We start from the raw sequence: 16458 nt of genomic DNA, 5'->3' as shown, positions 1-16458 counted from the left end.
TCCTAACATTTACCCAGTGTTACTACATTGGAAATTGAAATATTTTAATATCCCAAACACATTCATTTCTAACGAGAGCCATGAAGACAGTGTCATTACTGCCTAAAACAGAGGCAGCATGAAGAGGCACTCCAAACTATTGATTGAATGAATAAACTATCCATAGAGGATCTTATTATTTTCTTATTTTTCACATGATAATTTTTATATTTCTTAATTTACTCAACTAGTTAAGAAAGAGTAAATGCATCCTTCATGTATTTCTGGTTCTTTCCTGGGCATTGAGGATACACAGATAAATGGTATCAATTTGGTTCTCTGGCTTACAGATAGGTAAACTTATTAATCAGGGCTAAAATATCTGGTAAATGCTATTTTCTCTTATTTTGTCTAAATTTCTTTTCATAATTTTTGCAGAATAAAGTACATTGGCAATCTATAAATACTTGTCAAATGATTGAAGAAGATGATAGCAAACATTGATCAGAGTCCTATATTCTCTAGCCAGGGTGTAGCCTTCCCCAGCCAAGGGCCTAGGCAGCTCACCACAGCTCCTTCCTGCTTCTGGAAATATCTATACCACACTGCACAAGGGAAGGTCTGGGTAATTAACATTCAAGTATTGATAACTCTGAAAATGACAGCCCAAGCCTCTTTCCTCCACAAAAGGAGATACCCCAGCCAGAAACAGGGTTATCGAACCCAGGCTACTTTCCAGGGAGTTCATAAAAAGTTCCAGTCTAAGTCTGATATCCCAACTAGATAACTATAAGATAACTATTCATAGTGCCCCTTTAAGTGTTGTAAGTACCCTGTTAAGATAATAAATTGTATGGCTGACCTAGGCAGAGACAATTTACCCTGGGGAAGATGCTATGGAACCACAGAGGTTCCTTTAAACATTCATGAGTAGTCAGGCTTGTTTTATTTGTTCGACTTATACTGACTTTGGAGAATATGGTGAGCCCTCTTGGGCTCTTTCATAGGGCACAACTGCCATGGCTTCTTGTTGCTCATTGACACCCCTAATTCCAGAGCTTACTTCCATATCAGTTCTTCCACACAGAATTGCTAGTCCCTCAGTATACTTGGTGGGCACAGTGCCACTTTTCTTCTTGTCCTGCTACTTCCTGACCCCTGTCTGGCACCTGTGTTCGCACCTACTCCTTGAGTCTGTTTTCTGAGCCAGGTGGACCCCCAAGGTATCCTGAACCCCACTCTTTTTCCTCAGTGAGGTTAATGGTATTTCTGTATTTTCCCAGAAGCATCCATTCATTGACTCACTCAACAACAGGCATTGAGCTTATTCCATGTGTGATGCCTTTTCCTGAGACAGACAAGGAAGAGGAAAAATGGAAGTAGCAGCCCACAGGGCTTGAACACAACTGCCAGTCAAGGCTGTACTAGGGGCAGGATTATCACATTTAAGCCCCTTGGGAGCACTAGGAACAAGTATTGAACAGATACTACTGTACAGATGAGAAAGGTCAGTGTCAAAGAGGTTGGTTGCCTTACTTTCCTAAGATCCAAGTAAAAGCAGTGAGGAAAGGGTTCAGGTAGGGCTGCCAAATACAATGCCAGATATCTAGTTAAATTTGAGTTTCAGTTAAACAATGAATATTTTTAGAATAAGTATATGCATGTGTGCATGTAAATATATTTTATGGTTCGATATTGGTTCTTCTGAGTTTGATTTATTGATTTGTTGTTAAATCTGGCAACCCTAATTTCAAGTCTATTTTTGGATGTTTATTCCTCAGATCAGAAAGTACAAAGGACTCAATGAAGAGGCCCACCTAGAATGTAGTATATATTTGGTAAGAGTGTTGCCCCTGTGTCATCTTTTAAAAACCTGGAGGTTTGGGACAGAGAAAGAAGTTGACAGGCTGCAGGAGGATCAGAGGGCATTAAACACAGCTTGCCCCACAGCCTGAAATGTGCTTCCTCCTCCTACCTAATCCTATATTTAAAAATCAAATTTCTAAGGTAAACGCAAATACAAAATACCTGCTTATTAATTAGCTTCTGCTTAGATAGATTTAATGCATAAATCCCAATGTGGGCCAAAACCAGATAATCCCACAAAGTACATTAAGCATGACCTTGTTTCCAATGCAGTAACTCCTTATAAAATAAAACCCATACTCCTTACCATGATATCCAAGGCTGACCTCAAACTACCTTTTTAGACTAAACTCTTTCCACAAAGCCCTGAAGTTCTGTCAAATACAAAGCACCTTGGAGCAGTCAACCAGTGACATCCTTGAGTCTGCTTATGTTATCCCTCTCCCCAACAGAGACCCTACACATCATTTTTGCTTGTTAATATCCAAAGTCAGAGAAGCAACGATAGTAGTAATACTTCTCCACCCTTGCCTTCTAGGCCATCATGCTACCAAAATACCTGTTGCATACACTGGAATTATGAACACTCTATATACCCAGTGTCACCAACTAAGTCCCAAGGAAGTAGATACTGATATAAAGTTAAGATTGCAAAGGCTTATTGATCAGTAATGTTTGTGAAGGGCAAAAAGAAGAAGCAGGACCAGGCAGGAAGAGCTGTGAAGGAGTTGCCAATTTAATGATGCTTTACTAGCACAATAGGGAGCCCCAGAACAAAAATTGTCCATCAGAGAAATCCCAAAATGGACCTAAGTGCCTAACCCCTCGTACCATTGCCTTGGTTAGCAAATATCCAGCCTAAGAATAGTGTGATCATAGCCAGAGCTGAGACCCTGACAAGGCTAATAGTTAGAAGCTGTCAACTAATCACACTCTAGGGCTAAGAAGAGTACTTTTTTTAAGTGGGACCCTGAGAGGTGTATCTCCATGGCTACCATAGCTGGGAAGAGATTCCCAGGCAGGGCTAGTCCTAGTAACTACTTTAGCCTGAAACATTTCTTAAAACTTTGGCATGACACCTAAATTCTGTCGCTCAAGAATCACCCCTTTTAGGATATTAAAGATTTTTGAAATTTATGAGATCTCAATATATTTCTTAAAATACATACACATTCCTAGGTTAAACCCATTAGCACATATAAAAAATCATAACAACAGTAGCAGTAGTAGATGATAACCATGCCATGGACGTTGAGGTTTGATAGCCCAGGGCACAAGTCCTGGCTAAAAGAGAGAATAATTCATTGAAAGCAAGAACCCAAAGGAACTAAGCAACAGATGGCCTATTTGTTTGAGTTCAGGAATGCAAAAAAAGGAGAAGCTGAAAAGAACCCCAATCTGAGCATGCTTCTGAACTGTACCATGAACGTTAGGATTCCCTGATAGGATACCCAGTGGCCCAAGCAAAGTAGCCCTGCCAGCTAATCCTGCTAGAGAGGAAACTCTTTCCATCTGGAAAGTCCATTCAGTGGGATAGGACTTACTTGGAAGGACTCGAGCTTTTAAAGCTGAATACGCATCTAGAGTTCTCTGGCTCTTGCTGGGGCAAGATCTCTCATGGTAGCTCTCGAAGCACCCAAAGAGCCATTATGCATTGGCCTAAAGTCTGCCTTAAAGCAAGCTGTACCTTCCTGGAGGCCACTGGCAACCTCATTCATGTAGTTTCTCAACAAAAATGTATTCAGTGCTGACTGTGTACTGGGCACCATGCCGTGTATTAAGGATGGAGTGAGAAATGAGATTGAATCTCCATGCTAACAAAACTTTCCATCCAGAGACCAAGAAGCAAATGCTCAATTTCAATTGAAAATTTAAAAAATCAGATAGGGAGACAAACCATGAGAGACTCTTAACTCTGGGAAACAAACTAAGGATTTCTAAAGGGGAGCTGGTAGAGGGATGGGGTGACTGGGTGACAGGCATGAAAAAGGGCACATGATGTGGTGAGCACTGGGTGTTACAACTGATGAATCATTGAAAACTATATCTGAAACTAATGATGCACTATATGTTGGCAAATTGAATTTAAATTCAAAAGAAAGAAAATAAGAGAAAAGGAAAGGAAAAGTACTACTAAAAATGAGAGAAGAGGATACCGGGAGTCTCAGGAGGGAAAGAAATCCTGCTGGAGAGTTCAGAGGAGTCGGCCTCGGAAAGGAAAATTCAGAACCAGATTCTATAATTTTGTAAAATTTGGCCAGAAGAGTGAGGAATGTTTATAGGAAGAAGTCCTATAAACATTGCAAAAGTCAATAAGAGGAAGTATAACATATTTAGAAACTGCCAGGTGTTTAGTACACCTAAAGAAAAGAGTCTGAGAGTTAAAAGAGAGAAAATTGAGGAGTATTAAGAAATGTGGCTGGAGTGCCAGATAGGGGCCAGATCAGGGCATATTCTTATATTAAGGAATTTATATTTTATCCCGAGGGCAACAAGGTGTCATTGAGTGGTCAGTACAATGCCTACCACATAGTCAGGACTCAATTAAGATTAGCAATTATTCAATCATTCATTCAGCAGGACACTGTGCCAGATACCTCTATGCTGGGGTGTTTTAAAAATAGTGACTAAAGCCTGAAACTAAATATTCTTTTTTGGAGATCCCCACTATCTAATGGGAGAGTCAAACATCAATAAAAGCAAACATACAATATGATATTGCAACAGCATCAGTGCCATGAAAAGGCCATGTATGATGCTGTGAGATTTCTGTGAAGTAGTGGCAATGCCCTGAGATCTGAAAGAAGAACTGCAGTAACTAAGGACAGTGGGTTAGGAATAAGAAGAGAGTTCCAGGCAATAAGAAAGACTTGAGCAAAGACCTTGAGGAAGGATGCTGCATGGCTTGCCTGAGAGGCTGAAAGATCAGGTGTCTTGAACCCCAGAAGCTCAAGGGAATATGCAGAGAGGTTAAGTTGAAGAAATGGGAAGGAGCCTTCCCATGCAGAGAGACTTTTCTGCAGTGATCAGGACTTTAGTCTTCATGGTATGAGTAACAGGAAACCAGGGATGCTTTTAATCCAGGTCCTGGAAGAGATGCAAGAGCTCCATGATTATAGTTTGGCTTTGGAAAAGACTTGTCTGGTTGTGGTGTGGAGTACAGAATAAGGGAGATATATGAACTTTTGAGGACACTAGCTTTGATCCTGGAAAGAGAGGATGGTAACTTGGACTTTGATGATGGCAGTAAAGATCAGATTTGCAGACTTGGGTATCAAAATAACAAGACTTTCATGGTGAGAGAAGTTTCTGTCATATATGACTGGGTGAATGATGCTGTCATTTACTGAAATGGGAACTCTGGACCAGTCCTAGGAAAAAAATGAGTTCAGTCTGAAACATGTTGAGATTTAGCTGTTACTGAGAGAGCTAAGTAGAAATGTCAATTAGGCACGCAGTTCTGAGATTAGATAGATAAATAGATAGATGATGATATAGATAGATGATAGATGATGATGATAGATGATAGATAGATAGATAGATAGATAGATAGATAGATAGATAGATCGATAAAAAGAGAGAGGGGGGAACAGAGAGGGGGAGAGAAAGAGTAGGTAAAAATTGATACTGTAGGCAGATGAGCTAACCCAGGGAGGGAGTATAAAGTGAAGTGATCAGATATGGCTTATACAATGTCACAGTGGCTGCAGTACAAAGGATGTATTGGAAAGGGCAAGACTCTAAGACAAGTTCAAATGATACTAAAGTTATCAGAAGTGTGATGATGATGATGATGATGATGACAATGATGATGACATAATATAAAATAATGGCAGTGTGGAGAAGGAAAAATAAACTGACTTGAAAGATAAACAAGTAAAGTTGACAGAATATGAACATGAATAAGAGGAAAAGAGACCCATGGTGACCTCAGACTTGTGTCTGGGGCAACTGGGTGGGTGATGTTGTCATTCACTGAGAAATGAATTTTGGAATGAAGATAAGTTCCAATGTGAATATGCTTTTAATACCAGGAATCATGCAAGTAAACAATTGGATTTTGGGTCTGTAGCTATCCTTGGGTAAGGAGATAGAGCACTATACCAAAGCTATACATCTAGAAATAATCTATGATTTATATCAAGGTGTAATGGGAATCTACTTATGTATTCATTCATTCTGTGATTGTTATTGAGTAGTCTACTATGTTTTAGTCACAGAATCAGCTAAGATGATTCAATGAGTATATGATGAGGGAAGAGATGGAGACAGAAAAAATAGAGAGCACCAACATTTAAAACATAAGCAGAGGAGGCAAGAGAAAATGCTGAGAAGTGACACAATTCCATTCAGTGTAGTAAATATTTCACAATTATAATTAAAATGCAAATAAAATACTATTTCTTTTTAATTACATGGTCTAATTATTGTATTTTATTTGGCTTTGTTTTCTGAAATACTTCAAACATACAGAGACTCATAGAAAATAACAGCTCAAAAAGTCACTATCGTCCCAACATTCCCAGGAATTAACCACTATCTTGATTTTGTTGTTAATCCTCCTCTGGTGTTTTATCTTGATGCTACCTCTGTATGTACTCATAAATAGAATACAGCATGGTTGCAAACATTTTCAGATGCATACAAATGGCAGTATTCAATACATATTCTGCAATTTGCTGTATCTGATCTACATTCTTTTTCTGAATATGACTACATTATGTTTTGCAGTTCCATTTCATTGACTTTTAACTCTGGCATATTACTCTATTTCAAAATATACTGCAATGTACTTATCCATTATCCTATTTGTAGATGTTTAGGCCAAGAATTTTTTCATATTTATAGAAAATGCTTCCACACTTTTCCTCTATGGTCAGGAACAAGACAGGGATGTGACTCTTAGCATTGTTATTTAATGTAATACTGGAAGTCCTAGCCACAGCAATCAGACAACACAAAGAAATAAAAGGTACCCAAACTTGCAAGGAAGAAGTCAAACTTTCACTATTTGCAGATGATATGATACTCTATAGAAAACCCAAAAGAGTCCACCAAAAAATTGCTAGAACTGATACATGCATCTAATAAACTCACAGGATATAAATCAATGTATAAAAATCTATTGCATTTTTATAAACCAACAATGAAGCAGCAGAAAGAAATCAAGGAATCAATCTCACTTATAATTGTACCAAAACCTGTAAGATACATAGAAATAAACCTAACCAAGGAAGTAAAAGATCTGTACTCTGAAAACTATAAAACACTGATAAAAGAAACTGAAAAGGACACAAATAAATGGAAAAACTATTTCATGTTCTTGGTTTGGGAGAACAAATATTGCTAAAATATCTATGTTACCCAAAGCAATCTACACATTTAATATAATTCTTATCAAAATACCAACAACATTTTTTACAGAGCTAGGACAAATAATCCTAAAATTTGTATGGAACCACAAAAGGCCTGAATAGCCAAAGCAATCTTGAAGAAGAAAAGCGAAGCTGGAGGCAACAAAGCTGTAGTAATCATAACAATATGGTCCTGGCACAAAAACAGACACATAGATCAGTGGAACAGAATAGAAAACCCAGAAATGGACCCACAACTATATGGTCAACTTATCTTTGACAAAGCAGGAAAGGATGTCCAATGGAAAAAGAAAGACCATTCTTCAATAACTGGTGTTTGGAAAAACTGGACAGCAACATGCAAAAGAATGAAATGGGACTCTTATACCATACACAAAAATTAATTCAAAATGGATCAAAGAATTAAATGTGAGACAGGAAACCATTAAAATCCTAGAGGAGAACACAGCAGCATCTTCTTTGACATTGGCCATAGCAACTTCTTATTAGATCTCTCTTTGGAGGCAAGGGAAACAAAAGTAAAAATAAATTACTGGAACTTCATCAAGATAAAAAACTTCTGCACATCAAAGGAAACAACAAAACTAAAAGACAACTTCTGGAATGGAAGGAGATATGCAAATAGCATGTCTGAGAAAGGGTTATTATCCAAAATGTATTAAGAGGGTGGCATCCCTGGGTGGCTCAGCGGTTTAATGCCTGCCTTCAGCCCAGAGCGTGATCCTGGAGTCCTGGGATTGAGTCCCACATCGGGATCCCTCCATGGAGACTGCTTCTCTCTCTGCCTATGTCTTTCTCTGCGTCTCTGTCTCTCATGAATAAATAAAATATTTAAAAAAACATAACTTATCAAATTCAACACCCAAAAAACAAATAATCCAGTTAAGAAATGTGCAGAAGACATGAACAGACATTTTTTCCAAAGAAGACATACCAACAGACACATGAAAAGATGTTCAACATCACACATAATCAGGGAAATACGAATCAAACATGATAAGATACCATCTCATCTGTCAGAATGGCTAAAATTAACAACTCAGGAAACAACAGATGTTGGTGAGAATATGGAGAAAGGGGAACCCTCTTACATTGTTGGTGGGAATGTTAACTGGTATATTCATTCTGGAAAACAGTATAGAGTTTGCTCTATATTGTTACTCAAAAAGTTAAAAATAGAACTACTCTACAATGTAGCAATTATTCTACTAGGTATTTATCCAAAAGATACAAAATATTGATTTGAAGGGACACATGCATTCCATGTTTATAGCAGCATTATCAACAATAGCCAAATTATGGAAACAGCCCAAATGTCCATCGACTGATGAATGGATAAAGAAGTCATGCTATATATATATATATCATGGAATATTACTCAGCCATCAAAAGAATTAAATCTTACCATTTGCTGCAATGTGCATGAAGCTAAAGTATATTATGCTAAGTGAAATAAGTCAGTCAGAGGAAGACAAGTACCATATGATCTCACTCATATGTGAAATTTAAGAAGTGAAACAGATGAACACAGCGGAAAAAATAAAGAGAAAAAGAGACAAACCATAAAACAGACTCTTAACTATAGAGAACAGAGTGTTGCTGGAAGGGATGTGGGAGGGAAGATGGGTTAAATGGGTGATAGGGATTAAGAAGGACACTTGTGATGAGCACTAGGTGTTGCATGTAATGGTTGAATCAGTAAATTTTACTCCTGAAGCTAATATTGTACTATATGTTAACTGACTAGAACTTAAATAAGAACTTGAAACAAATTAATAATTAAAAATAAGAAAACTCTCAAATCAATAACCAATTTTGCAACCTAAAGAACTAGAACAATAAAAACAAAGCCCAAATCTAGCAAAAGGAAATAATAATAATAGAGATTAATAACAATAATAATAATAGAGATTAAAATAGTGACAAAGAAAAGAGAATAAAGATGCAGTAGAGAAAATGAATAAAACTAAGAATGGGGGATCCCTGGGTGGCGCAGCGGTTTGGCGCCTGCCTTTGGCCCAGGGCGCGATCCTGGAGACCCGGGATCGAATCCCACATCGGGCTCCTGGTGCATGGAGCCTGCTTCTCCCTCTGCCTGTGTCTCTGCCTCTCTCTCTCTCTCTGTGACTATCATAAATAAATAAAAATTTAAAAAAAAAAAACTTAAAAAAAAAAAAAATAAAAAAAAAAAAAAAAAAAAAAACTAAGAATGGGTTCTTTGAAAAAATTAAAAATCAACAAAATTAAAAAAAAATTTAGCTGGACTAAGAAAAAAGAGAGAAGATGGACAAATGCTCATCAGACATTTCCAGCAGATAATTTAATTGTTCTAAACTCCTAGATGCTATCTATCTCCTAAAATAGAACCATGTTTAATTTTTAATAGTTCAAAGTCTAATCATTTTAGAGTGGCTATCAGAAAGGGTATTTTAAATAAAATAAGAAATGATAGAGGCAGCATTACTACCAATGTTACAGGAGTGAAATGAGTTTTTAAAGTGTATTATAAACAATTACATGCCAGAGAATTGGATAATCTGATGTATAGGACAATATCTGAGAAACACACAACCTATCAAAACTAAATTACAAAGAAATAGAAAATCCAAATAGACCTATAACGAGTAAGGAGACTGAATCAATAATCAAAAACTTCCATTTCCTAACAAGGGAAATCTCAAAACCATATGGTTTCTGCTCAAACTCTTAGAAGAAATTGAAGAGGAAGGACCATTTCTTAACTCATTCTATGAGACCACCATTATACCAATAACAAAGCCAGACAAAGACACTACGAGGTAAAAACCCTACAAATCCTTATGAATAGTGATGTGAAAATTCACAACAAAATACTAGGAAACTGAATTTGACAGCATATTTGAAAAATTAAACACCAAGACCAAGCGAATTTTCTTCCTGGAATGTAAGGACAGTTTCATAAGCAAAAAATCAATAAATTTGATTAATATACCACATTAACAGAATGAAGTGGGGGGAGGAAGCACGTGATCATCTCAATTGATGTAGAAGTGTTTGAGAAAATTAGAAGGGTGACATTATAACAGATTCTATAAAATTAAAATAGAAATAAGGGAATATTTTGAACAATTTAATGCCAATAAATATCACAGCTTAGATCAAATGGACAAACATGTGAAAAATACAAACTAGGAAAGCTCACTCAGGGAAAAAATAGGCAACAGGAATAGCTCTATATCTATTTTTAAAATTAATTTGTAGTTATAAACCCTTCCACAAAGAGAGATCAGTCCCAGATGATTTTGCCCACTGGTGAGTTTGCCAAACATTTAAAGAAAATATAATGCCAATTCTATACAAAATATTTTTTAAAAAATAGAAGAGGAGGGAGTACTTCTCCATTTACTCTATGAGTACTACCCTGATTGAGGGAGGAGAAGAAAAAAAGCAAAGACAATAGGAGGGAAAAAAAAGAAAAGCCTATCTCAATATTCTTCATGAACACAAACAGAAATCCTTAGCAAAATATCAGTAAACAGAATCCACTATATAAAAAAGATATACATGGTGACCAAATGGATTTTTCCCCAGGAATATAATGTTGGCTGAGCATTCAAAAATCAACGTAATTTTCAATTAGTACACTAAAGGAGAAAAAGCATATGGCAATTATGATGATTGCAAAGAAGAAGCTTTGACAAAATTCAACATTCATTCATAAGAAAAGCGCTCAGGAAACTAAGAATAGATGGAAACTTCCTCAATCTGATGAAAGACATCTACACAAAACCTAAACCTGTAATCATTACTAATTACAAAACAGTGAATGCCTTTCATCCTAAGATCAAGAAGAAGGCATGGATGTCTCTTCTTACCACATTTATTCTAGATTATATTGGACGATAAAGAGGCCACATATAGACACATTACCCGATAGTCCTAGCGGGGCTATTTGTCAGTATCAGCTGCCAGCCATATGAGTGATCCATGTTCCATGTTTAGCCCAACTGAACCTTCAAGATGACTCCAGTTCCAGCACTATTTGGTGGCAACTTCATGATCACCTCTGAGAATCACCCAGCAGAACCAAGTCTATCCACAGAAAGGCAAGAACAAATTAAGACAAAACAAAAATTGTTCTTTCAAGCCACTAAATTTTGGGGTAGTTTGTACCCAGCAATTGACAACTAAGATAAAACTATTTACAATAGCAAAAAAACAAACCAAATCATACTACTTGGAATAAATTTAATGAAACCTCTAGAGTATTGCTGAGCCATTAAAGAAGAATGGACATACTGTGGTCTCCTGGCATCTGGAAAGTGCTAAAAAATGCAGCCTCTCTTTACCATGTTCCCAAAAGGTGAACCAGTCCACATGAGACCTTTGCAACCAATAGATTGTTCTTTCTAAAGTCAGCTTCTGGAACAATAGTCTATCCCCATTTCCTTGCACAAGGAAAGAGTCTCCAAAGATAAAGATGGGGAGATCTGCAATTTTTCTTCCTTCTAAGGAGATCAAAGGAGGCTCTAGAATTTTCTGAAAACTATAGAAAGACCATGTTAAAAAAAATTATGCCCTTTTATAAAATGAGAGGTTCCTGGGTGGCTCAGTCAGTTAAGTATCTGCCTTCGGCTCAGGTCATGATCTCAGGGTCTTGGGATCAAGCCCTACACATCAGGCTCACTGCTCAGCGGGGAGCCTACTTCTTCCTCTCCCTCTGCCCAACTGCCCCTGTGCCTGCCCCCACCCCACTCATGCTCTGTCTCACATAAATAAAGAAAATCTCAAAAAATAATAGATAAATTTTTTAAAAATAAAATGATTTCTATTCCTTGATCTGAATTCCATTCCTAGGAGTTCAATCTACTGGGAATATGGCCCAGAGCTGACTCAAGTCAGCATCATGCAGACATGTCAGGAAATAACTGTCAGCTACCAACCAATAAGCCCAGAAATGCTGCTTGATGCATTTAGTACCTCAGACACACTGCCACTTTCATTGCCAGTGTATCACTGTTTGAACGTATCACTGTTTTTTATTCTGTGATAAAAGCCTTGGTATACACCTTATTTAATTACTCAAAGCTTTTTTATTTTTCTTTTAAATTCCAAAGTTGCAGAGATTCCCAACCATGCTAAGAAGGTTATCTTTAGTCCAATTTTTTAATACAGGAAAACTGATTTATAGAATCTAAGACCTATGTTCCATCTGAATTTGAAGTCTTTGCCTGGTTCACTTCCACTTTGCCTCTGCTTGCTATTAACTTTGTTTGCTTACTCATTTGTGTTCCCCAATAGACTATGAGGTTGAATTCAAAGACTGTGCCTTATTAATCTTTATACATCTAGGAAATAGCATACTGCTTAGCTCTTAATCATTATCCATGAAAGGGCACTTAAAATTTTGGATTAGAAGTTGGATCATACATACCTTAGCCTACATACTATCTCCTTAATCAGACTGTAAGATCCAGGAAGATAGGGGTCACATTTTACTCACCTTTGCATCCTCTGTGTCTAGTGTGATGGCTGACATACAGTGAGTGGTTCATTGTTGAATAAGTGACAGATACAAGTTCACCCCATTGCCTTGGCCTTAACATAACTGGCAGTGGAATTCCCAAGAAAGCTGTAGGAAGCAGTAAGGGTATTAATGAAATAAGATTCTCTGAATAATTTGGTAATTAACATTGCCTACATTTGCATTCATTTGCATAATGCTTCTTAGCTTAAATAACATGAACTTCACAATATTCCTGTGAGGTACGCAAAGCAAATGTCATCGGCATTTTATAGAGGAGATGCGGTGTCTTGCCCAATAGTACAGGAGTAGAAAACTATGACACTGGAAATAATACTCAGATTTCCTGTCTTCCTATGTAGAGCTCTTCCCAGCAGATCACCCTTTCATCAAGGGGAAGACCTGCACATTCATTTTGGAATCCAACCTTTTCTAGCTGTGGGCTGGCAGTCAGATTTTCAATTTTTAACTTCAGTATTCTCGTTTGTAAAGCCATAATAGTGAAAAAAATAAAAATAAAAAAAATAAATGATTTTTGGGAAATGCAAAAAAAAAAAAAAAACATAATAGTGATTCTTAACCTGCCTCCCCCAACATGAGTCCTATTTATTAAAATATTTATTCTTAATGTATATTAATATAGTTTAATATATTAGTGTGATATATAACTAAAATTCTAATATTAGAATAATATCAATGTTATTAAAAGAATCATTTGCTATTTTTATTAAAACTAAAAACACAAAGAAGATAAAATATGAGTGAGTACAATGCAAAAAGCACTAAAATTCTTGATATAACTATCAGGAAGAAATCTTCCAAAAAAAGAAGCAGAGAGATTTTACAAATGGTGTCTTTCCTAAATTCTGCTCCTTGTTTCCTTCCTGAGCTGGGGAGTTCAGTGGGGTCAAGCCCTTTGCTATCCCAAAGAAGCCTTCATCAATAATTGAGGGAGCCTCCAGCGTCAGGGCTGGCCAGCTCTCTCTGCCCTGCAGTCCGGGATTTGAGCTGCATTGCTGATGCTATAATCTAGCTAGCTCCTCACTATCACATTAAGAATGCCTTTGGCAATTATGTAGATTTATGTAAACTATCTCATAAATCCAAAAAGGCAAGCTGTTCTAGGCAGTTCTTCAGTGAGATTTCTAACTACCAGACAAAAATCACATTTATTAGTCTCCAGCATGACGTCCAGATTAACAGGAACTGCTTTAGGACGTTATAGACAGGTGTCAAGGTGATTTTTTCCAGCTCATGTCTAGCTCTAGACAAAATTTTATTAACCTCCTAGGGTTTTTATGGTGCTCAAATCTAATTTGCAAGAACACATGAAGTCAACAGACCTGTGAAAATGTCAGAAATACCTTGCTGAGGACGAATGCATTTGGGTCAAGTGATGAGTGAGTCCACTTGAATTCCCCACTGCCTCCAACATAAACCCTCAATTCCAGTCAACAGCACTGTTCACTGACTTTCCACACCCTTCCACCTCCCTGTGCCTACTCATGTTTGATTATGCTTACTCAGATCATACACCTAGAATATAATTCCAGCTCCTCTCTGACCCTAAGGATAATGGCTGTCATTTGTAATTACCCAATAGGGTGCATCTATTTCCACATTTGAGTCACTGAAATAATTTATGTCTCCATTTTCCAAATGAAGAACCAGAGGCTCAACAAAGTTAAACAATGTGTTCATAATATACAACCAGTGCTAGAACTAGCATTTAAACTCTGGTCTGTTTAAATCAAATCCATGCTCTTCGCATTATGCTTCTTCTCTCAAGACCAGTTCAAAGTTTACCTCCTCCAGAAAGTCTTCTTTGAATATATAACTCTGAATGACTTCATACACCCTTTTTGCCTATTCATTGGCCACCCAGCAGGTGTTGTAGGGTGATGACTCTTGGTCGTTAATGGTCTCTTCAAACAAACCATGAAATTATTGAGGACAGAACAGTCTCTTGTATTTCTGATACATCTTACTCATCCATCACTCACTTTGTTTTTTAACTCATCAAAATAAAATTTTGGATGAAGACAAACATCCTATTTGATCTTTGCATACCTTTAGGTGTCTTTAGTAGTGCTATGCATATAATAGACAAATGGATGTTGGCATGAATTTAAATTGGATTTAGACTAACAATCCATTTTAAAGATGAACTAGGATACAAAGAGGCTAAGAGCCCAAATTCTCACGTAAATTTTCTGCTAGGTCTTTTGATTACCAACCAATGTATTTTTCCATTATATCTAGGGTGGAATGTCCAGACTAGGACATTTAAGAGCCAAAGGGAAGAGTATTAAAATTATTTTAGGGCAATAGATTAGTAAAATAGGATGCATCATCCTCTAATTATTAATTATTTCTCACTACTGTCACCAATGGCAGTAATTGTTGCATATGCTTATATACAGTGCTTATAATGTGCCAACTACTGTTCTGAGATTATAAATATTAGCTATAATATAGATATACATATAAATGTGTATTTAAATAATAATTTGTTTAATCTCCATCAACAAGTGCCATTTTTGCCTTCATTGTACAGATGAGGAAATTGAGGCACAGACAAGTCACACATCTAATAAATGCTGGAGCTAAGATTACTTACTGGACCACTCCCCTCCTCTGGACCTCAGTTTTCTATCTTTAAGGATTTTAGACTACTTTTTCTAGAGGTCTACTAGCACACGAGACTCCACTGATGGTGGACTGATGGATATGGTTTGACTTCAGGGTTTAGCATGTCCTAGTGCCGACTGGGGACCAAAATAAGGAATCATCTTAGTCTGGGTCCAAGGAGAAATTCCCCCTGACTTCTGAGGGCCTGTATGACAATGGGCTGGCCACCTTATTCACAAGAGCCTGTGAAATTGGTATAGCATCTCCAATTCCAGATGGGAAAGGAGAAACTCAGGAGGGTTAAGTGACTTAACTTACCCAAAGTCACATGGTTAGTACACAAAAGAGCCAGGATTAAGGCCCTGTCTCTCTATCTGCAAAGCTGTGATCATCACTGTTCTCCATCAGTCTGGCACAGAAATATCACCTGAATTATTAGAGAAAGCTTGTTTTTTCCAGCATCTTCAGTTTCATGATTCAGTAATTCCATGGCTTGGAAATATGGACATCCAATAAGGAAAAACATTGTTATGGGGGAGTGGGTAAGATAAGGAGAGAATTCAATTCAATTCAACCAACATTACTACCTATCCCCTTCCTGCTGCTCACAGATACTTACAAACTAGATATAATCAAGGGTTTGTGACGACAGCACAAAAGTATCCTGCTGAATTTCTGAGGCTCTGTGGTTGTCAAGGAAACAATAACTTCTCACTTACAGGGAGGCTTCTTGGGGGGACATGAGTCAGAGATGCTAGGAATTGGAGTCTTTACAGGAGAACTGTCTATATGAAGTACAGAGGGACATCACTATACACCTCTCCCACTTGAATTTCCCAAAGTACATCTCTATAGCCCAAATACTCGTGCTGTACTAACACTGGGAGATAAACCTCTCTACTGCTATTCAGTTTGCTGAGAACCATGAGTCCTAGCTCAGACTGGTTCTTTTAGAAATCTTCCCCCATCTTAGTATTAGGCACCAGAAGCAGCAGAAAAGGACATTTGGGAATAAACAGACAGACCCTGAACCACCTCTCTGAGCCCACCTCAGACCTTACTCCATCCCTATGATCTCCTTTGTTGGCTTCTCACTGCAGTTTA

At 37.3% G+C, this 16458-nt stretch overlaps 1 long non-coding RNA gene across 3 annotated transcripts in view; it reads right to left on the bottom strand.

The window, feature by feature from the left end:
- Positions 1-16458, bottom strand: part of LOC144324709 (uncharacterized) — a 130617-nt gene that overhangs the window by 42914 nt on the left and 71245 nt on the right. For 2 of the 3 annotated variants that reach the window (XR_013390139.1, XR_013390140.1), the window contains exons 1-3: positions 15673-15950; positions 12703-12831; positions 11130-11291 (exon numbers count right to left, since the gene is read on the bottom strand). This is a non-coding gene — a long non-coding RNA (uncharacterized LOC144324709). Of the gene's footprint in view, positions 1-11129; positions 11292-12702; positions 12832-15672; positions 15951-16458 lie in introns of those variants that run through there. The other variant, XR_013390141.1, reaches the window with a different exon arrangement.

The sequence above is a fragment of the Canis aureus genome, chromosome 12 (genome assembly GCF_053574225.1).
Source record: "Canis aureus isolate CA01 chromosome 12, VMU_Caureus_v.1.0, whole genome shotgun sequence".
Lineage (NCBI taxonomy): Eukaryota > Metazoa > Chordata > Mammalia > Carnivora > Canidae > Canis > Canis aureus.
Note: the sequence above shows the minus strand (reverse complement) of the source record. Positions and strands in the feature narration are given on the sequence as shown.